Here is a 25,873-nt window from a genome sequence, read left to right on the forward strand (position 1 = left end):
AGGAGTAGATTCAGGGGGCCTGGAATAATTTAAACTCTTTGAGATATTTTTTTCCCTTTAAGAGTTGAGATAATGTAAGTGAAAAAGCACAGAGCCTGCCACACAGTAAGACCTCCTTAAACATTATTTAAACAAGAATCCCAAGAGTCCCAGAGGTTAGTCCAATCCCCGACTCACAGTGAGTGCTCAGTGAACATTTGTTTGAACTGTCTAGATATTTTGGACTATATGGCAGGGCTATATTCATGAACCTTTCCTCCCTGGTTCAATTCTTAAGTTCTAAAGCCCAGCCACAGCAAGTCTTCACTGGTCAACCTTCTGTAGTCTTGATCTTGATACCGAGTTATCAACTCATCAAAATTCATCAAGGGTCTCGTATGTCTCAGAATTGTATCCCCACCTACAGCATTTCAGGCACGCTGTCTCTGTGACGGAGCTTGGACTGATCTCCCGCATACTCTGCACTCGTAGGACATCTCAGCATGTGTGGGTGGTGTTGGAGGTGTTGGCAACTGCCTTGCAACTGCATTTAAGTCGCATTTAACAGTAAGCCATCTGACTGAGGGTGATGTAAGCATGAGCTCCAGAATGAACACATTCTGGTCTCACCTTGGAATACTCAATGCACTACTGCTGATTTAACTGCGCTTTAAGGCCAGCTCGTTGTTAACCCAGTGTGGAAGCAGGGACATTTCCTCTGCATGTGTACGGTGAGGTTAGGGGAACATGGTTCAATGTGACAGATAAGTCCTGTTCCAAGTCTTCTTAGTGTGTGTGCATGCATGTGTGTGTGTGTGGAATGTCTCTTTTAATGGATTCTGCCCACAGAGTCTTGCTGCAGAATTCCACACCCAGGAGATGTGTGACTCTTGAGACCTCCTTGCCAACAAAGACTCATCAAGTGCTCACCTTGTGCATGTGTTTCCGTCAGGGTCTCAACAGGAAGCAGATGACGCATTTGACGCAGGATAATCTGAGGTGGGTTTACTGGCAATGAGACTATCAACAGGTGTAGGGATGGGAACCACAGGAGTGGAGCAGTAACTTGTGGCTCAGCAGCAGTCGTGGTATTATCACCTGCAGATCTGAGGCACAAAGGGAGGGAGCTGTCACTGCAAGCTGGAGGGGAGGGCCAGGGAGCAGGGACCTTCAGCCAAGAGACCCAGCCACCTGGAGGTGACCTTGCGAACAAGGATCCAGAGGAATACCTACCCTTCGCAACCTTTCTCCTTCCTTCCAATCCTCTGTGGGATTTCCTACCAGCCAAAGCCATCGGAAGCCAGGGGCACAGGAACCTTGAAGTGGTTTGTACAGCACAGCCTCCTGGGATCAAGGGCAGGCTGGAGAAATATCAGGAGCAGGGGAGGGTATCTGGAGGGGCAGATGTAAGCCGTTGGGCACAATGCTGCACTGTCCAATGGACAGAGTGAATCTAGGTTTTGTGAGGACTGAAGCTCGCACAATTTTGGGGGTCCACCTTAAGAAAAATCATACAAAAATATCTAACTTTGGCAAATAACTGGCTCGCCCGTCCCCCCACCCCCCAAATCCCTATGTGAACGCATTGTTAAGGCCCTCCCTAGGACTTTGGAAGTGACCCATGCAAGTGAGGCCATGAGCTTAATGCTTTATTAGCTTCATTGTAAATCTCCCTCTGCCTATGGCTTTGATGATATTGATCTAAAACAGTGTCCCAGTCTGCAATAAGCTTATAGTCTCAGGAGTGATGGAGGCTTAGACAACTGTTTATAAATGCAAAGCAATGAAATACTACAGAAGGTTACATAGACATTGAAATAGGCTTTGAAAGACAGGATTTAGACACATGGCAATGGATGGGCAGAGTAACGTTAACACAATCTACTATTTATTGAGCACCTACTATGTGCAGAACACTGTCTATAAATTAGATCATTTAATCCTGACAGGAATAGGAAACTGAGACTCATAGGGGTTAACCAACTTACGTCACAAAGCTACAAAGTGGAAGAGCTGGGATTTGAACTGGGGGCTGTTTGCTTCCGGAACCAGGCCATGGTATACTGAACCAAGCTGCATTCCAGGGTAGCGGACCACAAGGTGGGAAAACACAAGTGCAAGTGGGCAGGAGAGACAGCCAACAAGAACATAGGACTTTTACATCCAACCTTTTGTCAACACACTTATTTAATAAATCAAGCCACTGTGAACATTGGCAACATTTATTTCGCTTCCTAGAGCACTGATGGGTACAGCATCTGATCGCAAGAACCGACTCAGAGGCTGTGGACCACATTCCTCAGAAGCCCACGGGGGCAGAGACCGGGTTCTTACTTTCCTTGTAAAAGACTCCATTTCCCAGCATGCAGCGGCAGCGCCTGCCCACGGCTCCCGGCATTCCTGCGGAGGCGGCAGGCGCCAGCGCGGGCTCCGCCCCCATACGCGACGTTCCGGCTCGCCCCGCCTCCCCCGCTCGCCCTGAGCCAATAGGAAGGCCCCATACTGCGGGGTGTGACGGGGCCGGCGCCGCTGCGGAATTGCGAGTCGGCGAAAGCGGCGGGAAGTTCGTAGTGGGCAGAAGGCGACGGGTCTGCGGCTCGGGGTAGGGCGACCGCGGGGGCCGAGCGGGGGCCGCGGAGGGGGCGGCGGGGGCCTGGGCCGGCACGGGGCAGCCGAGCGCCGGTGACCCCGGGCGGCGCCGAGGGCTGCGGCGGCGCGGCGCGGGCTTCCCTTCCTGCCTGGTGTCCCTCAGGCCGCGCTGCGGTCCCGGGCTGCCTGCACGGTCCAGGCCGACCCCGGGCCTGGCTCCACGTTCTGCACGGCGTTTCGGCGCGGGCAGACTTGCACCCGGGCGCCCGGGTCTGGGAGATGGGGTCCGTGCCAGCCTGGACCGACGAGGTCCTTCCGCTGTCATGGAGTTCACGCTCTGGACGGCAACAGAGTAGAAGCGAAGAAGATAATTGGCAGATCGTGAAAAGCGCCCTTAACTCGAGGAGGGACGATTGTCGCCGGCGTGATGGGGGTGAGGGAGGGCATCGCAGAGCAGGTGATGTGTGACTTGAGACCTGAGAGGGGAGAAGGAGCCTGCCGCCCTGGGGATAGCCTTCCAGTTCCGGGCAGCAGGAGACCGCCTCTTGCTTGCCTGTCCACCGCAGTGAGGCCCGGGGAGAGCCTGCCCTTGGGAGCAAGGTGCCAGGCGGTGGAGCTCCGTGGGGGAGTTTTGGGAGGGATTTTCGTGTCTCTCTGATAGTCCCTCCTCCGTTCTCTCTCCCCAGCTGACAGGGCGGCACCCTTTACTGATGCAGCTGTATTCAAGGGCAACAGATAGTCTTTCCTACTGTCGAGATAGCTTTTGGCTCTGGTCTCAGAACTCTTAGGTGATTTAGTGAAATTCGACAAACAACACCAGAGTCTCTGGGTTGAGAGACAGGGAGAGGGAGGGGAGGCAGAAGCTAGGCTCCTATTGAGGCCGCCCAATTTTCTAACTTCTTTCCTATGAAGTCACCGATTTTTGTCTCACTTTGTATCGACTGTTCCTTTCCCTCCCCCATCTCCCTTTCTTGCAACAACTTGGAAATACGAGTTTTGCCTTTGGGAGGGTGTTGGTTTTAGGGAACTGTTGAAGAGCCTCATTAATTATTCCTGTTTTTTTTTTTTCCTTTGCTGGCATTGCCCATCTGTTGAGTCTGAAATTTGCAAAAGGAAAAAAAATGTAGGGCAGCATTTATTTTTGAGAGTTCAGAATAAAGGCGGTTTACTTTTTATGACATGCTGAGCGTGATACTTTTGGAGAGAGTTTAATGGTAGATTTAAAAAATGGTAATTTTTTAATTTTAATTCTCCATTTAAAAAATGGTAATTTTAAGGCAATTTCAGAGGAAAGCAAAGTTTCTTTGTATAGTTGTTTTATTCAGATTGTGTTTATAGTGTTCAAAATGGCATGTGGTAATTGGAATTAAATTTCTGAGTAGATGAGAGTATATTCTTATACATGTAGAAGAGAATGTAACTTAAGTAGTCACTTAATAGCTTTCTGCGCTGAAACTACCACAGATGGTATTCTCTGTGCATCTCAGCATTGCTGATCAGATTCTGTGTTAATACAGTAACACAACTTAGATTTAATAACAATAAACTTGTGTTAAGCATTACTGTCAGGTTAGCGCTAGTGTCTAGTACAAATATCAGGTGTATAGTGTATTGGCTTCTTATGTTCAGTGCTGCAAAAATTGTGAGAGGATATTTGTTAAACAAATGAGATAATGGAGTAATGTGTCAAGCATAGAACCTGGCATGTAGTAAGTTAGTAAGTGCCCAGGAAATGGTTACATGGAAAGCTTATGCGAAGTTTTATTCCAGGATGCAAGTGTATATTTTAAAAATAACAGTAATGGCATTCAAAATGTTGACAGACCCTAAAATTAAATTTGTTAATTAGGACAGCTTTTTTTTTTTTGGATTTGAGAACTCATGTGAAATAATAATAAATATATAAATGAATGTCCCAGATGTCTAAAAAGAAAAAACAAGATTTTAATTTTGACAACTATATATTTTTTCCTTAAAGCCATCTTTAATAAGATATAATGTACTCTGAATAAAATTTTGATTTGAAAAATAAAACTTTGAAAATAGTTTTGATTTGAAAAGTAAAACTTCCTGGAAATGAAGCAAAGCATTAAAATTTCCCTTATATCAAATGAAAGATGACTCCTGAATTTATGTAAATATGCACCTGCTGCTATCTCCACATACCAGGCATGACCCTAATGGGAGTTACATGCTGCCTCTTTGTGTGTGTGGGTGAGGTGTTCATGAATATTGGTCTTGATGGGTTTGAGAATGGATTGGTAACTGAATGGGACTGGAGAATATTTTTCAGACTGGTAGGATATTATGTGTGCTTGCGGAAGTTATTTAAGCATGAGTAGAAATGGACTCCTTTATTCACCAGATACCTCGTGCTTGCTCTGTGTTAGGAATTGCTAGGTGCAGTCTGTTCTTGCTGTTATAGCATTTTGTTGAAGCAAGTTTTCAATTAGTAGAGGTCATTTTTTTTTTATGTTTTTTATCTAGCCTCCAGTGCACAAGAAGTCATTATTGACTTCTAATGTGCCCTGCACATTTGAAGAAAGTATGGAATTTTTAATGAGGATGTAAGATTAATTTAGAGAGGTGATAGAATCCTGACAATGCATCTGGCTAGGTGGTGGACCAAGATGGGTTTGTACCCTAGGATATGTTTGGTCCTTTTGACCAATATTCCTGTGAATATGTTCCCACTTGCCATTATGAAGATGCAGAGGGCTGTACCCTTAGATTCCCCCCTCCCCCGGGCTCCTGAGTGATAAGTGCCTGACATTCCAAGGTTGCTGTTTTGAAGTACTCATGCACTTTCCCAGTAACTCCTGCTCTCTCCCAATGTTGTCTTAAGTCTCTGCACTCAAACTCAAGCACCTTCTACTTATTCTTGTTCTGGATGCCCTATGGACAATACTTTAAAAGAGAAAAGTTCTCTACAGAGCCTAGACAGGTATGAGGTGTGCCCTTCCCCCCAATAGGAGTTAGATTTTAGTACTCACCAATAAATACTGTTGACAAGAACTCCTCTTTTAGTAACATTCTTCGGTAAATTTATTTAGAATTTTATTAGACAGTGTCTTTGTCAATTTGGAAAAATACATCGTGAATCGTATTATTTATTTAGTCGTCATGTAGGTGCGTGGAGTTTGATGTTTCTTTGCTATAACTCCTGTCTCTCTATGGGTCTCTGGCCCGTAGGATGGGAACCAGTACTCTAGGATTTGAGAATGAAGACAGACGCTGTTCACACTGGCAGATATTTAGGATGAATATTAAATATATACACACACTAAAATGTTTATCAGTAAAGCCATATACATGAAGGGGGAAGATATACTAGGTTGAATCATATAATTAAGTTGCAAGGTTACTAGTTTGAGATTTGGGAATGTTCTGTCATATTCTTTTTAAATAACTAGGAGACTTTATTGGAAGGACTCATTTGTCTTATGGAGCTCAATATCCAGAACACTATAGTTGGTTCTGCAAGGAACTGATAAGAACTGAGAAGTCATTAGGATCAAGGGCAGCACCATCCCACTCTTGGGGGCTTTACAGTTTCATTCTGTGCGTTTATTTCACTTTCTCTTGGCAGGCTGGCTATCTTGCTGCTGTTTGCATGTGGGGCAGATAAGTCTGCTCCAGACCCAGCTCCTTGTTTCAAGAACCTGAAAGAGACCCTATCTATCTAATTGTCAGTTATATCTACAATCAAAAAAAAAATCGTCAAGTTAGAAATTTTATAGCTAAGATAACTTCAGCTTTATTTCAGGTTAATTGCTTTTCTCAAATTGTTTTACCAAGTAACAGCTGAACAAATGCCGTTGTTTGGTGATTCTATGTGTAAATGAATTGCGATCACATTTCACAATACTAAGCGTTAGAAAGTGCTGTTAAACCTGTAGTCTTCATAGACTATGTCTGCAAGACATAGAAACAGAAACTTTTACTGTTTCTAGGGGCAGTGTTGCTTTTTTGCACTTCTTACTGCAGTGTACTATATAATATGACAGCAGAGCTATCAACATACAGATTATGTCTAATTATAAATTCTTTGTTAGAAGTAATAAGAAAAAAGTATTATTTGGGAATCAGGAAAAAAGTTTTTAAAATTCATTTTCTAAAAACTAAGGTCAGATTATAACGTTTAAGAGGCTTAATCTTATTTTGGGGGGGCTTCAAAATATTTTATAAATAGTGACTTTCAAACTTATATTACTTCTCATGTTTCTGGTAGGAATGTCAAATGGTACAGCCACTCTAGAAATAGATTTGGCAGTCTCTTAAAAAGTTAAACAAAACGCTTAAACATACGACCCAGCAATTGCACTCCTGGGCATTTATCCTAGAGAAATAAAAACTTATGTTCACGCAGAGATCTGTACTTGAGTGTTCATAGCAGCTTTGTTTATAGTAGCCAAAAACCAGAAACAACCCCACACGTCCTTCAGTCGGTAAATGGTTAAATAAAATGGTGCGGCCATATAATGGAACACCACTCATGACAAAAAGGAACAGATTATTGACACATACAGCAGTTTGGCTGGAGCTTAAGGTATTGCACTGAGTGAAAAAAGCCAATGTACAAAGAATGGATGATTGGGTTATTCCGTTTATATGGCCTTCTCGTAATGATGCAATTGTAGAAATGGAGAAGAGGTCAGTTCTTGCCAGGGTGGGCTGTGGGTGGGGTGAGATGTGACTGTAAAGGCGTAGCACGAGGGAGTTTCTTTGGGGCGATAGCACACTTCTCTGTCCTGATTGTTGGGGTGGTTACACGAATTTTTAGACATGATAAAGTGTCTCTGCACACACAAACAAAAAGAATTAAAAACTGAAATTCGAATAAGTAGTTTAGTTACTAATACTATATCCATGTCAATTTCCTAGTTTTGATCATTGTATTATGCTCGTCCAGTGTGTGGCTCTACCACATTTTGTTTAACCATTCACCATTGAAGGACATGTGGGTTGTTTCTAGTTTTGACTATTACAAATAAAGCTGCTGTGAACACTCGTGTACAGGTTTTAGTGTGAATCTGTGTTTTCATTGTTCTAGAGTAAATGCCAGGAGTGCAACTGTTGTTTTCAACAAATGGTTTTGGAACAGTTGGACATCCATAGGCAAAAGGAAAAGAAAAAAAAGAACCAAGATCTAAACCTCATATCCTTTGCAAAAGTGAACCCAAAATGATCCCATTGAATCACTTTTTTTTTTCCGGTGAGGAAGATTGGCCCTGAGCTAACACCTTTTGCCAGTCTTCCTCTATTTTGTATGTGGCACACGGCTACAGCATGGCTTGATGTGTGGTGTGTAGGTCTGTGTCCGGGATCCAAACCCATGAACCCCCAGGCCACTGAAGCAGAGTGTGCAAACTTAACTACTCTGCCACCAGGCCGGCCCCTGAGTCACTTTTTTTACCTTTATGAAAAATCACTTGGCCATACACTCGAAACTGCACACCAAAATGAAGATTGGAGGAAATGAGTAAGTGATTAAGTATGAAAATTAATACAGACTTAGGAAGGTATGACATGACTTTAGTCTTGAAAAAAGCGTGTATAGATTTGAGAGGAAGTGGGAAAACATTTTAGAGAATAGTCTGAGCAAAGACATGTCTTAGAGAAAGGAGTAAGAACTGGCTGCTGTGATGTGAGTGAAGGGGAGGAAGGAAGTAAAGGAAGGGTAGTTAGTTCAAGAGTGCAGAAGCTGCTGGCTAGGTCGCAGAGTTGGCAATCTGTTTCATTGGCCTCTAGAAAGGTGCTGTAGGTTCTTGAGCAGGAAAATGATATGGCAGAAATGGTATTCAAGAGAAGTTGTTTTAGGGCCATGTATGGCGTGGTAGTTTGCAGGAACAACAGGGTAGAACCATGATCCTTGACTTGACTTACCACTTTGTGTTACAGATGTCTACCATAAAGCTAAAAAACTGGTGTCCCCTCAAAATATTAAGTCCTTAGCCGTTCCTAGAAGAATTACACTAGATTTCAGACTTGGCCACTCTCTTTGGTGACGGATACTGATAACTCTGCTGGACTTGCAAACTCTTTTGTGTTAGTGCTACTTTTAATAAGTTGTACCTGTGGGAAGAAGAGTAGTTTCTATTGGCTCCTTGTTGATGTGGATGACATTTCTTATCAGGCCTAAAGGGTTTAAGAGGTGAGCAACTGAGATGATAAAAACATAAGAGTTGATTGGTTCAGCGAGGACAAGTTAATGGTTCACTTTTATTTATCATGGCAAAGAGGAGACTCAGGGGTTATTTAATGAGTATGTCCTGATACTTGTTTATGAAGACCTATGCAGAGAACGATGAGGACCAGCTGTTCTTCAGAATTGCCGAGGACGGAACAGGACAAAAGGCTCAAATTGCAGCATGAGGGTTTTAGTCTGAGGGAAGGATTTCCAGGCAGTGAGGATATTAGATGTCTAATGCCAGTGGTCCAGGAGATGTTTAAAGATGGAACAGGAACCTAGTGCAGTTTAGGAACATTTTGCTTATAGTACGGGGGATGTGACAGGTGACAGTCCTTGAGTCCTAATTTATTAATTTGTGACTGAAAATAGTTTCTGTTTCCTTATCACCCATTTTAGTTCTTGATTTCTTTCTCTGAACAAATTATACTTTTTTCTTTTCATCTCTTAGAGTCTCATTTGGTTTCTGCTTTCTTTTGTGCATCTAAAAGATTATCTTGGATATAGATTAGACTTCTGGTTATTTTTAAAGTAACCGCCAACAAATATAACTTACTTAATGTCAGACAAACTCCTAAATATCAATGCGTTTCTGCTTTTTTATTTAGAACGTAGAGACACATATCATCCCATTTTTAAAGAAAAATCAGTGATGACTTGTTGAGCAAAGGATTTTGCTGCATGAGAGATTACCACGATGTGTATTAGGGTAAGATTGGCAGTGTGAAAAGCTTTAATGCAACCGCTTATTTGTCTTCAAATGACCTTTTCTGTTTGATCGAACTTCTTTAGTCTGATTCTTTTCTACTAGTCTAGGTCGTTTTCTACTGTAATGTTGAGATTGACCAAGAATGTTTCACTTGTGATTGTAACCCTTCGGTATTATCACAGAATTCTTTTTCTTCTGCAGAAGAGCAAGCTCTTACAGTGCTATGCAAGCTGCCCATTTAAAACTATCATTGCTTGGCACCTATGCCCTAGTGACAGTTTGACCAACATGTGAGCAGGCACACTGCCATCGTGACAGATGGGCCTGAGTATAGGCAGCCAAGAAACCATGTATCTGCATCTAGTGTATTTGTTAAGGGCAGGATTCCCAGTCGGGGATGTTCAAACGTCTGTCCATCCTGAGCTTTCACGCCTATGGATAAAGGGATGTCATCATTAATCTCAGCTTCTGACTGAGATTCCATGGGTATATAAGAGCTTCTTGGCTCTTACAGAAGTAGGCACTTGGGGACAATCAGGATAATTGTTCTCTCCTTCTTCACAGGACTACTTCAAATAGTCCTTTCCTCTTTTTCCTAGCCAACTAGGTTTGCAATGAGTACAAACCTGTTCAGACATTGTCCTGATCCTTCTAGAATATGTGCTGCTTCATTTGTTTTCTAGAGTACAGAAGCTTTGAAAGTCATTTCACGTTTCTGCTTTGGACAGCTATGCATATCGTTGGAGTCAGGTAGATCTGAGTTCCGGTATTGACTGCTGTGTGACATTAGGGCAGCCTAATTTTACCATCAAATTAAGGTGAAATAGTACCTGTTTCTTAGGGTGGTTGTGAGGATTAACTGTGAAATGTGTACCTAAACCACGTGTTATAACGTCTGGCCCACAGTAAGCGTTCAATAAATGTTTGTCATCATCACCACTTTAACGTACCTGAGGGTGTTTTTCTGTGGAGAGTTATCTCAAACAGAAAATCTTTTTCAACTCATTTCCCACCATTCTTAAAAGTCATGTATTGGATCATGCTGTCTGGTGCATAATGGAATGCCTCCAATGACAGGGAACTCATTACCTTTCGAACAAGGTTTTTCAACCGTGGGACTAGTGACATTTTAGATGGGTCATTCCTTGTTGTGGAGGGTTGTTCTCTTAATTGTGTGATGTTTGGCAGCATCCCTGGCCAGGGGGACAAAATCGTCCCCAGTTGAGAAACACTGCTCTAGAGACAGCCTCTCTGTTTTTAGTAAAGTTTTGACTGTTAGTAAGTTCTCATATTGAGTAGAAGTCTGCTTTTGTATTTCTACCCAGTTCTGTCCTGTGGAGACGTGTAGAACTAGCTGAAGCCCTGTTCCACAGAACATCCTTTCACATACATGCAGGTGCTCATCAGGTCTTCTCAGTCTCTTTTTTTGAGGAAGATCAGCCCTGAGCTAACTGCTGCCAATCCTCCTCTTTTTGCTGGGGAAGACTGGCCCTGAGCTAACATCCGTGCCCATCTTCCTCTACTTTATATGTGGGACACGGGCCACAGCATGACTTGACAAGCAGTGCATAGGTCCATACCTGGGATCCGAACCTGTGAACCCTGGGCCGTCAAAGCGGAACTGGAACATGTGAACTTAACCTCTGCTCCACAGGGCCAGCCCCGCTTCTCAGTCTTTTTGAGTTGAAACATGTCCAGTTCATTAACTGTTCCTTCCAAGACATGACTTCATGTCAGTTCACCGCACTGGTGGCTTTCCTTTGATTTAGTTCCATCTTTAGGCTGTAGTGCTTAGACTGGAATGCAGTACTCCAGGTATGGTTTGATAGTAAGAAGTAGAGTGGCTTCTCTTGTTTGAGATATAGCACTTTTCTTCCATTATATAGGAATTTCTTCTGTATCCTGTATTCTTATTATTAGGTATATTCTTCTGATAATCACATCATACACTGAACCAAGAGTCAAATAAAATCCCTAGATCTGTCTAAGCCGTATCTTCGCCCTGTTTTATGCATTAGTTTCAGGGTCCAACCATGGGAGCTTATGTTTATCCTGTTAGATTTCTTTTTATTAGATTTGGCTAATTGCAATCCTAATTCTTGGTCGACTCTGAAGTTTCTAGGTTAAAAGAATAAGTAGGTGATTATGCCATCAACTGAGGTTGAAAATACAGGAGAAAGGGATGTGTGTGCGTGCGTGAAGAGAGGATTGGGGATGGAAGCCTGGGTAATCCCAGCATTAAGAGGCAGCTGGGAGAAAAGAGGCAACAAAAGACACCAAGAAGGGGTGGGAAGAAAATGAGAGGAGTATCTTGGAAGCTGGAGTGGCTATGTGTGAAGTATTATGGTTGATACTTGGATACAAAATGAATAAGACCGGGCCTCTGCTTTCTGCTCCTGTTTTTATTTGCCCCACATGCACTTACTGGCACTGCCTAGTCAATCATGCCTGAGAACTTGTCATCATTTCTTTCTCCACACCCTTGCATCATCTGTTGGGTTACCAAGTTCTACTGATTAAAAAAAAATTTTTTTTGAAGTATAACATACATACTAGAAAAACTGCACAAATCTTCAGTATCTAGCTCAATGATTTTTTTTAACAAAGCAAACACTATAATAACCACTTCCCAGATCAAAACATTTACTGTTCTAGCAGTCTCTTGTTCCCCTTTCCAGTAATTACTCCCACCCAAGGTAACCACTCTTCTGACTTCTATAACTATAGCTTACTTTTGCCTGGTTTCGAACTCATATGTAAATGGAATTATGCCATATGTACTCCTTTCTACCAAGCTTCTTTTGTTCAGCATTGTGTCTGAGAATCATCCGTGTTGTTGCATGTAGTTTTTTTTTTGTTTTACAGCTCTATCGTTCTGGTTGTCTCTTCTTGCATGCCACGTTTGTTTTGGTTATTGATTACTGCATAACACACCACTCCAAACTTAGTGGAGTAAAATAACAATGATTTTATTGTGCTCATGGCTTCTGTGGGTTAGGAATTGGGTGGGGAGAGCTTTCCCTTCTCTGTGTTGGTTGGGATCTAGAATCATTTAGAGTCTCCTTCATTCACATGGATGGTGCCTTGGCTGGGATGTCTTGAAGACCAGGATCATCTGGGACTACAGATGGTGTACTAAAACACGGTTTCAGTGGAGATGGAAACTTCTCCCTGAAACTTCTGTGCTTTTTTGCACCTTCTTTGCAACAGTCCCTGGTGGACGGTTTAGGTAGTGTTCAGTTATTGCTGCTGAAAAGGCTGTAATGGGCTTGGTGATCGTATATGACCAGAGGAAGGTTAATGTCGATATCCAGTAGCAGAGATTCCTTCGAAGAGGAGAGGAGGTTTAGGAGATGCCTGGCGAGCACAGTCGTTCTGGGACTGGATAAAATAAGCCCGGTTTGGGGCAGGGTGAGCTCCTGCATCCTCCTTCTGGGCCCTTGTCCTGAGACACCAAGCTTAAACTGGACATGGCGTGTGTAGGGGCTTATGTTGGTGGCATATTTTCTTCGGTGCAGATGCTTTCTCTTCTGTTTTGGGAATAAGCCTTATCACCTTATCACCAGCATAGTGGTTGCTATGAAAGTGGCTGTGCCCTGGTTGCAGATTCTCCACTGGGAGATTCTCCACGAGGCCTTGGCTCTTCACAGCATGTTAGCTGGCTTCCCAGCGGAAGCTTCCTGAGAGTGACTTACCCTCATAAGTCACATAATATCATTTCCACTCTATTCTATTGATTGAAGTAGACAAACGCCTGCCTGGAACTTAGACCTCACATCTTTCTGGGAGGTGTGTCAAAAAATTTGTGACTGTTTTTTAAAACCACCACAAATTATATACTACAATTGATGTGTTCTATTGTAGATGGTTACTTGAGTAGTTTCTGCTTCAGAGCGATTATGCATAATGCTGCTGTAATCATCCTTGTTCCTGTCTCTTGGTTCACCTGTATGTTTATTTTAGTTGAGTACATATCTAAGAGTAGAATTGCTGTTCATAGTTAATGTGTGTCTTCAGCTTTAATAGACTGTTTCTGCCAAATGGTTTTCCAAAGTGGTTATACCAATTCCTACTCCTGCTAGCAAAGTGTGAGTGTTCCAGTTGCTCTGCAGCCTCACCTCCGCTTGGTACTGTCAAACATTAAAAATTTTTTTTTAGCCATTCCGTGGTTGTGTAGAAGATCTCAGTGTGGTTTGAATTGGCATTTCCCTGCTAACTAGTGATTTAAGCTAAACCTTTTCCTATGCTGGTTAGCCATTTGGATATTCTCTGTTGTGAAGTGCCTGTTCAAGTCTTTTGCTCATTTTTAACAGATTGGGTTATCCTTTTTCTTATTTAAGTGTTGGAGTTTTTATATATTCTGGATATGAATCCTTTGTTGAATATAGGAGTTCTAAAAATCTCTTCCCATCCTATGGTTTGCCATTGCACTCTTGTAATGTGTCTTTTTTTTTTTTTCATGAAGAAGACTGACCCTGAGCTAACATGTATTGCCAATCTTCCTCTTTTTGCTTGAAGAAGATTGTTGCTGAGCTAACATCTGTGGCAGTCTTCCTCTATTTTGTATGTGGGACACTGCCACAGCATGGCTGGACAAGTGGTGTGTAGGTCTGTGCTTGAGATTCAAATCCACGAACCCCAGGCTGCCAAAGTGGAGTGCACACACTTAACTGGGCTGGCCCCTTTGCAATGTGTCTTTTGATGAACTGAAGTTCTAAATTTTAATCACTTCTGGTTTACCAGTTTTTCCTTTATGGCTAGTGTTTTTTTTGTGTCCTGTTTAAGCAGTTTTTGCTACCCTATAGCCGTGAAGACATTTTCTTTCTTTATCTTCTAGAAGCTTTATTGTTTTACCTTTCACATTTATGTCTAAGTCTCCTGGAATTGATTTTTGTGTGTTGTGGGCTAACGGTCAAGGTTGCTTTTTTTGTCTGTGTGCTTATCTATACAAAAACAGCAGGTAGCACATGGACACAAGCCTGGGAGCTAGGGGTCCTGTGTTCTCAGCCTTAATGTAGTGTACCTTTAGTGTACCTTCTGAACTTGGGCGTGTTATTAAACCCTTCACGCTCAGCTTCGTCTGTAAAATGAAAGATTTGAATGCAGTGTGTTCTGTTTTTCATTCTGGCTCTGGTTTGTTAGATCATTCTACCTAGTTTTACAGTTTCACTTAGGCTTGTGATAGTCTTCTTGGATCTGGATTCTGTTATCTAGTGATTCATGATCTCCCAGCTTTATGTTGTCATCAGTCAGGTTGAGTATGCCATCTAGATCTTCATCCAGGCTACTGATGAAAGACAGCTCTCTTGACCACGTTGGCAAGTCCCTGCCCAAACATGTTCTTTTGGTCTTCTTGGTGTGCTGTTTCCCTTGCCAGGAGCTCCTCATTCTGCTTTGTAGCCGTGGCTCAGGACACCAGTTCCATTTCTGAAGGTTATTTGCGTATACTATTCATGTTACTTGTCCCTTCCTTCAGTTTCCTACTTGAACTTGTAAGAATCACAGAAACAAGGTAGACTTCCAGGAGTCAGCAGAAGTTATTCATGATCAATGAGCTCTAGTCTCGGCAAATGATTCTGCAGTATGTGCTCTCCTGTAGTGTTTCTTTAATTATCAAAAAGGCATTTTTCCAAAAATTACACTTTCCGTACGTATTTTTTGAATCTTGACACTATTAACTTACTGGTTGTGAGGCCATGGACAAATTCTCTTATCCTCAGTATCCTTGTACAGTCGGTACAATAATACCTATTTTTTTTTGTTATTGTAAGAATCAGAAATAATGCATTTAAATCACCCACTGTAGAGCCTGCCACATGGCTGCTTAACAGTGATGGTAGCAGTTGTTGTTACACGTTAGTTCATTTGTATGTAAGAGCTGTAAGTTAAAATTAATGGTTAACTGATTCTTTCTGGTATAGATATATTCATATTTATTTATCGTTTATTCACATTTTTACTTATTTGGGATTAATTGGGCAAAAATAAATGATCACATTAATGTAAGAACCTCATGTCAGTATTCCCTTTGAATTCATAGTCTTTCACTCTCTGAAGACTAGAGATTCTGTTGATCTTTAAAGACTGACCTGGTCTTTACATCAAAACATGAAGGTATGGTCTTGTCTGCAAATGAAGCTATTGAGAATTGTTTTCTACAGAGTTGATTGTGGTGTTTTTAATTTGAGATAGTTGCTGGGGCTAACTTGTGCTGATCCTGATGTGAAGGAAGCACTGGCAAATTCCAGATAAACCACACTGGAAAGAGTTACTTGGTGTTTTATTTAATAAAGCTCTTTCATTATTCATGAAGAATTCTTAAAAAATATTTTAATTGAAAAATTAAAACATACACACAATAATAAATTTAAACAATATAAAAAAGATAAAGAATGAAAAGTAAACCTCCCAGCCCAAATGTATCATCTGCTACTAGTAACATGCTGCATATACACATGTGGGGGGCGGTCCCTTGTCCAGTTCCCTGGCAATGCTATTCATGTGTGTTCAAGCATATGTGGCATATGTATAATAGATCCCTTTATTTTATATAAGTAGGAATGTTTTATACATGGTTTCTCCCATTCATTTTTCAGTTAACTATACCTTGGAGACCATTCCATATCAGTATATGTAGATCTGCCTCATTTTTTAAATTGCATAATATTCTATTCTGTGGATATGCCGTCATTCATTTAATAAGTTCTCTTGTTGTAAATTAAGGATGTTTCTAGTCTTTTGTTATTATATACAGTGCTGCAGTGAAGATCTGTGTACATTTGACAGCATGTGAGTACATCTATAGGATAAATTGCTAGAAGGGGAATTGCTGAGACAAAGTGGGTATACATTTAAAATTTTGATAGATAATGCTAAATTGATGTGCCTTTTTCACATACTTTTACTAACTCAGTACATTTTCTAACTCTTTGAACTTGGCTATTCTGATAGTGGAAAAATGTAATTTTAATCATAAATTGTCTCATAATTTTATTTTGCATTTTAATTTTATTATTGGATGAAGCTGAGTCTATTTGCTATTGAGTTCCAGGATATAGTGTTGGTGAAAGAAATCATGGTGAAGAACAAGCTGTATAATCTACCTATTATCTGAGAAGCAGGGGATGCAGATAAAGTATTTTATTTCTTACTTAAAAAGAGAAAAAAGGAAGGATAAAGTAAAAACTAGTGAAAGCAATTACTTATGGGGAGGGAAGGAACCAAAAGGTGGGGGAGAAATGGAATCTAGACTTCTGAACACACCTTGTATTGTTACTTTGTAAATTCAATTTATTTAAACTGAAAAAACTCACCAAAACAGTTCTCCCATTTTTCTAACTCTCCAACCCCTGCCTCTGGCAACCACCAATCTATTTTCTTCATCTATGAGCTTGTTTTTTAAAAAATTAATTTATTTTTAGATTCCACATATAAGAGAGATCATATGGTATTTGTCCTTTTCTGACTTCACTTAGCATAAGACCCTTGAGGTCCATCCATGTTGTCACAAATGGCAAGATTTCATTCTTTTTTATGGTTGAATAACATTCCACGGTATGTATATACCACAATTTCTTTATCCATTCATCTGTTGATGGACACTTAGGTTGTTTCCATATCTTGGCTATTGTAAATAATGCTGCAATGAACATGGGGTTGCATATATCTTTTTGATTTAGTGTTTTTGTTTTTTTCAGTTAAATACCCAGAGGTGGAATTGCTCGATCATATGGTAGTTCTATTTTTAATTTTTGAGGAACCTCCATACGGTTTTCCATAGTGGCTGCACCAATTTACAATTCCACCAACAGTGCACAAGGGTTCCCTTTTCACCGCATCCTCACCAACACTTGTTATTTCTAGTCTTTTCGATAATATCCATTCTAACAGGTGTGGTGTGATGTCTCATTGTAGTTTTGATTTTCATTTCTCTCGTGATCAATGATGTGGGGCATCTTTAATGTTGGCTGTCTGTATGTCTTCTTTGGAAACGTCTATTCAGATCTTCTGCCCTTTTTTTTTTATGAGGAAGATTGACCCTGGGTTAATGTGTGTGCCGATCTTCCTCTATTTTGTATGTGGGATGCTGCCACAGCATGGCTTGATGAGTGATGTGTAGGTCTGCACCCGGGATCTGAACCCGAAAACCCCATGCCGCCGAAGCAGAGTGTGCAAAACTTAACCACTATGCCACCGGGCCACCCCCTTCTGTGCATTTTTTAATTGTATTGTTTGTTTTTTGCTTCTGAGCTGTATGAGTTCTTTATATATTTTGCATATTAGCCTCTTATCAGATATATGATTTGCAGATATTTTCTCCCATTCAGTAGGTTGCCTTTTCATTTTGTTAATGGTTTTCTTTGCTGTGCAGAGCTTTTTCATTTGCTGTATCCCACTTATTTTTGCTTTTGTTTCTCTTGTTTTTGGTGTCAGATTAGAAAAATCATTGCCGAGACCTATGTCAAGGAGCTTACCACCTGTATTTTCTTCTAGGAGTTTATGGTTTCAGGTCTTAACATTCAGATAGTGGTCCAGTTGCATATTTTGCATGTGGCTGTACAATTTTCCCAACACCCTTTTTTGAAGCGGCTGTCGTTTCCCCATTGTATATTCTTGGCTCATTTGTTGTAAATTAATTGACCATATATGTGTGTGTTTATTTCTGGGCTCTCTATTCTGTTGCATTGATCTATGTGTCTATTTTTATCCCAAGACTATACTGTTTTAATTACTATAACCTTGTATATAGTTTAAAATCAGGGAGCATGATGCCTCCAGCTTTGTTCTTTCTCAAGATTGCTTTGGGATTTGGGGTCTTTTGTGATTCCATGTAAATTTTAGGATTGTTTGTTCTATTTCTGTGAAAAATGCCATTAAAATTTTGATAAGAATTGATAAGAATTGAATCTGTATGGTGCTTTGGGTAGTATGGACGTTTTAACAATATTAGTTCTTCCAGTCCATGAACTTGGAATATCTTTCCATTTATTTGTTTCTTCAATTTCTTTCGTTAATGTCTTGTGGTTTTCAATATACAGGTCTTTCACCTCCTTGGTTAAATTTATTCCTAGGTATTTTATTCTTTTTGATGCAGTTGTAAATGGGATTGTTTTCTTAAGTTCTCTTTCTGATAGTTCATTATTAGTGTATAAAAATGCAACAGATTTTTGTGTCTTGATTGTATCTCCTGCAACTTTACTGGATTTATTAGTTCTAACAGTTTTTGATGGACTCTTTAGGGTTTTCTAAATATGACATGTCATCTGCACATAGTGACAGTTCTCCTTCCTTTCCAATTTGGATGCCTTTTATTCATTTTTCTTGCATAATTGCTCTGACTAGGATTTCCAATACTGGGTTGAATGAAAGTGGCATGAGTGGGCATCCTTGCTTGTTCCTAATTTTAGAGGAAAAGCTTTCAGCTTTTCACCATTGAGTATGATGATAGCTGTGTACTTGTCATATATGGCCTTTATTATGATGAGGTACATTCCCTCTATACCTGCTTTATTGAGAGTTATCATAAATGGATGTTGAGTTTTGTCAAATGCTTTTCTGCATTTATTGAGATGATCTTATGATTTTTATCCTTCATTGTGTTAATGTGGTCTATCACAGTGACTGATTTGTGGATGTTGAACCATTCTTGCATCCATGGAATAAGTCTCACTTGATCACGATGTATGATCCCTTTAATGTATTGTTGAGTTTGGTTTGCTAATATTTTGTTGAGGATTTTTGCATCTGTGTTCGTCAGAGATGGTAGCCTGTAATTTTCTTCTGGCATCCTCATCTGGTTTTGGTATCAGGGTAATGCTAGCCTTGTAAAATGAGTTTGGAAGAGTTCCCTCCCTCTTCTAATTTTTGGAAGAGTTTGAGAAGGATTGGTATTAATTCTTGTTTGTATGTTTGGTAGAATTCATCAGCGAAGCCATCTAGTCTTGGACTTTTGTTTGTTGGCAGGTTTTTGATTACTGATTCAGTCTCCTTACTAATAATTGGTCTGTTCCAATTTTCTGTCTCTTCATGATTCAGTCTTGGTAAGTTGTATGTTTCTACTAACTTATCCATTTTTTCTAGGTTGTCCAATTTGTTGATGTATAATTGTTCATAGTAGTCTTATGATCGTTTGTATTCCTGTGGCATCAGTTCTAACATTTCCTCTTTCATTTCTTTTTTTTTTTGAGGACGATTAGCCTTGAGCTAACTTCTGCCAGTCCTCCTCTTTTTTGCTTAGGAAGCCTGGCCCTGAGCTAACATCCGTGCCCATCTTCTTCTACTTTATATGTGGGACGCCTACCACAGCATGGCGTGCCATGTGTTGCCATGTCCGCATCCAGGATCCGAACCGGTGAACCCCAGGCCGCTGAGTAGTGGAACGTACGAACTTAACTGCTGTGCCAGTGGGCCGGCCCCTTTTCATTCCTTTCTGATTTTATTTACTTGAGTCCTCTTTTGTCTTGGTGAGTCTTGCTAAAGGTTTGTCAGTTTTGTTTATCTTTTAAAAGAACCACTTCTTTCATGGATTTTTTCTGTTGTCTGTTTAGTCTTTATTTCATTTATCTCTGCTCTAATCTTTGTTACTTCCTCTCTTCTACTGACTTTGGGCTTTGTTATTTTTTTCCCTAGTCCTTTAGGTGTAAAGTTGGGTTGTTTATGTGAGACTTTTTTTGTTTCTTGTGGTAGGCATTTATAGCTATGAACTTCCCTCTTAGAACTACTTTTGCTGCATCCATAAATTTTATGTTCCATTTCCATTTCTGTCAAGATATCTTTTGATTTCTCTTTTGATTTCTTCTTTGACTCATTGATTGTTTAGTAGCTTGTTGTTTAATCTCCACATACTTGTGAATTTTCTAGTTGTCTTCATGTAATTAACTTCTGGTTTCTTACGATTGTGGTCAGAAAAGATGCTTGATATGATTTCAGTCCTCTTAAATTTGTTAAGACTTGTCTTCTGGCCTAACATCTGATCTATCTTGGAAAATGTGCCATGTGCACTTGAAGATCCTGTGTTTTCTGTTGCTTTTAGATGGGATGTTCTGTGTCTGCTAAGTCCATCTGGTCTAATGTGTCATTTAAGGCCATTGTTTTCTTGTTGATTTTCTGTCTGCATGATCTATCCAGTGATTTAAGTGGGATCTTTAAAGTCCCCTGCTGTTATTGTATTGCTATTTCTCCTTTTAAGTATGTTAATAGTTGCTTTATGTATTTAGGTGCTCCTGTGTTGGGTGCATAAATATTTACTGATGTTATATCTTCTTGCTGGATTGACTCCTTTATCATTATGTAATGCCTTTCTTTGTCTCTTATTATGTCTTTGTTTTAAAGATAATTTTGTCTGGTACAAATGTAGCTACTCCAGCTTTCTTTCTTTTGGTTTCCATTTGCATGGAATATTTTTTCCATCCTTCCCTTTTCAGTCTGGGTGTGTCCTTACCTCTAAAGTGAGTCTCTTGTAGGCAGCATATAGATGGGTCATGTTTTTAATCCATTCAGCCACTCTGTGTCTTTTGATTGGAGAATTTAGTCCCTGTACATTTAACCTGATTGTTGATAAATATGTGCTTATTGCCATTTTGTTAATTGTTTTCTGACTGTTTTTGTAGTTCCTTCTGTTCCTTGCTTCTTCTCTTGCTCTCTTCCTTTGTGGTTTTATGACTTTCTTTAAACGTATGCTTATATTCCTTTCTTTTTCTCTCTTGTGTATTTACTATAGGTTTTTGCTTTGTGGTTACCATGAGGCTTACGTGTAACAACTCATATCTGTAACAGTCTATTTTAAATGCATAACAACTTAAATTTGATTCCATTGTAAAGCTCAACATTCTTCTTCTCCCCACCCCCCCACCCCATGTTTTATGTTTTTGTGTTTTGGCTTTGGAAATGTAAGTGTTTTACAAAATTATGAAAATATAAAGAGAAAAAATATAGATCAGTTAAATATTTAGGTTAATGTTGTTAGGAACCAAGATTTTTAATGAAAGGGAAAAGAGAATATAAAGTCAAAGAAGTTAAGCAAAAATCCTATAAGCCTGAATTTGAACAGGAAATATCAGTATAAACTCATGATATATTTTCTCTTTAGAAAGAATTCTCCTAGCTCTGTCCACTCAAAAGGCCTAGAAATAATGACAACCTAGAAATAACAAAGTAGTGAATATCCTAGCACCCAGATTTTGGTCTCCAAATGTAATTTTCTACTGAAAGGAGACAGGCTCTTTATAGAAGTGATTGACTTTAGTTTTGGGACAGAAAAATGTACACGAGGAACCTGGAACCTCTAGTACTAGAGAACAAGGAAAATATCCAAGACTATTGGGTCATGTCAGGAAGACACAGTGGCCAACTTGAAGGGCTTCCATTGCTTAGTGTGGAAGAAAAGAAAAGAGCAGGCCTGGCTCTCAGAAGCTGGCCTGGCACTCACAGATAGGCCATGTTCTCCAGTTATATGTAAGCAGTCTCACAGAAATCTCAGACGAGGTTTCTCTGAGATCATGATAAAATGAGACCTAGCACAAACAAAACCAAGGTCACTGTGCTACCCACAAAATACTTGGCGAGAATGAGTGACTGCAGCTTCTTTACCAATTACAGCTTTTTCTTTGTTCTACTCTCCCCTCCATTAGATAAGATTTATTGAGATGCCCAATCATAGAATCACCCCACTTTCTTAGAGTATCCAATTTAGAGAAACTCCTGCTTCCTTAGACCCTCCCCCAAATTACCCAACCAAAGCCCAAATCTTCTAATGGATTCTTTAGAATCTTATTGAGGTTACTAAGTGTCTTACTGAGATGCCTCACCGTTCCCCATGGTGTGTGTTCTCCCAGCTTCTTTAACTGCAGGTATGTAATGTTCCTGGTGTTTTTTTGCTGAAGGGCATTGACACCAGAGATAGGACAGTTTGAGCAAGAACAACAAAAAATACAGGGAAACAGGTTAAGTGACAATAAAATTAGGACATAATCAGCAAAACTCAAAATGTGGGAAATTTTACAGGACAAATGACTAGGGGAAGGAAACAAATAAAAGAGGGAGGTGACCCTTGTCCATTAAAGAGCTTAAAGACACATCAGCCAGATGCAGTAACTAAAAAGTCAACTATAAGAAGACTCTTTTTTTTGAGACAATTATTAGATGATATTAAGGAATTACTAATTTTCTTAGATGTGTCAATGATATATGGTGGTTATATTTTAAATATGAAATGATAATGATATTTTGGGTTTGCTTTAAAATAATCTTGGGAGGGGCTGGTGGTTTGGGTATACAGAAGAAACAAATTGACAGTGTGTTAATAATTGTTGAAAGTGGGTGATGTGTACATAGGAGTTCACTATATCACTTCTCTACTTTGTATGTATTTGAAAATTCCCCTAATAACAAGGTTTTTTAAACCTATTTGTATTTTTCTGTGAATTTGCCTCTCCATATCACTTTTCCATTTTTCTGTTGAGCTTTTGTCTTTTTTTTTTTTTTTTTTACAATTTAAGTGATTCTTTAAATACTAGGAAAATTAGCCTTTTGTTATGTTTTGTAGATTTTTTCATTTGTCTTTTGAGTTTATGGTATTTTTTAACCTGTGGAGAATTTTTATTTTTATTTTGTCTAATTTATCAATTTTCTTTTTGTTTCATTTTGTGTTTTTCTTGGAAAAATCTTCCTGTCTCTGAGATTCTAAAAAGTTCTTTTATGTTTTCATGAAGAATTTTTAATGGCTGTGGTACTACACTTCTGATATACTTTGACTATTCGGTCATCTTAATTTCCGTTTACAGTATATAGAAATGTTCTCTCTTTGAGCCCTGCTGCAAGGATAATTAAGGAAAAATGTTCAGTAGCTGTCCCGTGTAGATTTCAGAGAACACCTAGAGAAAAAGCTTGGAAGAAAGTTTGGTAGTTAATTTTGCCTCCCAAATAGAAGAACTAATGGGAAGTCTATCATTTACAAAATTGTCAAAATACTATACTAAATGTTATATAAAGATATTACAGTATAGTTAAAATTTCTAATTTTAGAAAAGTTTCAGTGTTTGTTTTACAGAAAGAAGCATTCCTTCTACTTCTTTTTGTAGGGCTTATGGGTCAAGGAGCCAGGCATCACCTCCCTTTGACGTCGGCGTTTTCAGGCCAGCTCCTCTCTTAGGTTTGGTGCCTCTGTGTAGGCAGAGCAGGAGGTTTCTGGTTTCTACTCTCTGTAGGATGGATGAGTGAATGTTACTGTAGTGTCTTCTTCATGATTGGTTCCTGGACGAGTTAGGACCCCATGGAAGGATCTTTTGATCACTGCATCAAAAGTCAGAGAGAGGTGCACAGCAGGGACTTCCTGGAATCGGTCCCCTTTGAGGGGAAGTGGTGGCGGTGAAGGATCTTGGGCTGGTGTTTGGAATGGTACCATGCTGCGTGTTCTCAGGTGAAAATTAATTCTGCAGTTAGTGTTCCTCTTTTAGAACTTTTAGAAATCATTTAAAGGAAGTAAAAGTTGAGGAAGGACATTTGACACTGTATTTTAAACATTTTATTCACTCTACCACAAGATTTTATAATCTAACTTTAATCAGTTTTCTAATACAAGTAAAAATATTCTGACTAGGAAGAAATTTTTCTTCTCTGTAGATACTTGCTTTTTCAGAGTTAGACGAGTCTTCACCTAGCTCTTTCCAGCTTAAGTGTGAAAACATGACTAGTGTGACAATTGCTTCTAAAGATTGTATCACAGTTTGAGTTTGGCTTAATGTTTTTTGGGAATAAACCTGGGAATTTATAGGATCATTATCTTTGGAGGTTTCTATATTCTCATGGTTTGTTGTGTTATGTTTGGCTCTTGGTTTGTTATGTTACTAAAGGTTCCATATAGCCCTGAATGTTTTTCATGCTTTTATTGATATGCGTGGTTCTCTGCGTGAAACCAGGGGACTGATTGGGTGTCCCTCACATGCATTCAGTTAGCCTGTGTCACAGGTTTTTATGTTAAATGGTATGGGTAATAACTATGTTTTTATTCCATGGATATCCTTACACTTCTGTTGCAACAGTAGGATTTGTGAGGACAAAATGAAGTAAATATATGAAGACCCTCTGTATTGATGGGAGGTGGTTATATAAACTCAAGATTTTGTGTTTTATTTTTCAGATGATTTCTTAGCGGTAATCGGATGCATTAATCAGCTTCTGATTAGCTGGCTCATTTGTAGGAGAATTATCTGTAGATGTATTGCTTTCACGTTGTTCCTGATGTAATTTAGCAAAAGAGGTGATGAAGTTCTTTGTTGACCGATTATCTCGTGTTTGATTTTATTCTTTGACTTACTGTACTTTGGCAGGAAGCCATTTACACCAAAATATGTAATTACTTCTTAATCCCAAATAAGTTTGAAATACAAATGAGTGATTTTGGCCTGGGAAACAATGTAATGAGAAAAGGGCAATTTTTTGGGCTTCTCTTGAGTCATTCATTCACTAATTTATATTTTTTACCCAACTTCTAAAGTGAACTGAAGGGATATTTTATTAAAATCCTCTAATACAGTAAAGTTGTATGTAATAGAGCCATTACATTGAAAATGAATAACTTAATGAAGAAAAGAAGATGCACCGGAATATCCAGATCAGTGGTTCATTCTGTGCATCATAGTGCCTGTGCAGCATTAAAATATACAGATGCTAGAGCTCTTGTGGAGTGGGCCTTTATTGTTTCAAAGTTCCACTGGTAATTATGAAATATAGCCAAAATTGAAAATTACTGCCTCAGATGATGGGTAGTATGTAATTGGGTTTATAATTTTGCTCTGAACTTCTGGCATTCATTGAAAAAGAAGAAACAGGAGTTTCATAGCTCTTAATATCTTAAAAACTTACGTCACTGAAAGGGGCACTGTTTTCCCACCGTGAAAGTAACAATTTGATTTTGTAGATGTCTACAACTGCTCACTTTTTTAATAAATAGTTTCATCAAAGGATTCAGAAACATTTTGTACCTGCAGGGCTTTTTATTGATCCTTGTTTGAAGCTGATGGGATAATATTAAATCATAACTGTGTGATGTTGTTTCTGCGTGAAGCTAAGTGTAGCTTCTTGAGGCCAAAGGTTGTATTTTATTCATATTTTTGTTTCCAGCCCCTAGCGCAGTTTCCGGCACATATTTTGGAGATGGTTTATAAATGCCTTTGGGATAAATGAGTTCAAGTGTTTAATTTCCTGGTGAACTAAATTCCCATAAAGATAGAGCTTATGAAATCTAGAGTAAGAGATGATTAACATGCTTCCTAGACCATCTGTCACTAATATCAATTGTTTCTAGTTGGCACTGAAGATTTGTTTTTTGGGTGAGGGAAGCTTGTGTAAAGTTAAAAAAACAACAAAACCTCTTAGATTATTCTGCACCCCTCTGTTTAGTAGCTAAA

At 39.6% G+C, this 25,873-nt stretch overlaps 1 protein-coding gene across 8 annotated transcripts in view; it reads left to right on the top strand.

Annotated features, from left to right (window-relative positions):
* Positions 1–2,404: 2,404 nt before the first annotated feature.
* The window catches only part of VRK1 (VRK serine/threonine kinase 1), an 84,348-nt gene continuing 60,879 nt past the window's right edge, over positions 2,405–25,873 (top strand). For 2 of the 8 annotated variants that reach the window (XM_023628356.2, XM_023628358.2), the window contains exon 1: positions 2,456–2,581. The gene's annotated coding sequence lies outside the window, so the exon portion shown is untranslated. Of the gene's footprint in view, positions 2,582–2,856; positions 3,002–25,873 lie in introns of those variants that run through there. The other 6 variants (XM_070250336.1, XM_070250339.1, XM_023628359.2 and 3 more) reach the window with 5 other exon arrangements.

Source organism: Equus caballus, chromosome 24 (genome assembly GCF_041296265.1).
Source record: "Equus caballus isolate H_3958 breed thoroughbred chromosome 24, TB-T2T, whole genome shotgun sequence".
NCBI lineage: Eukaryota > Metazoa > Chordata > Mammalia > Perissodactyla > Equidae > Equus > Equus caballus.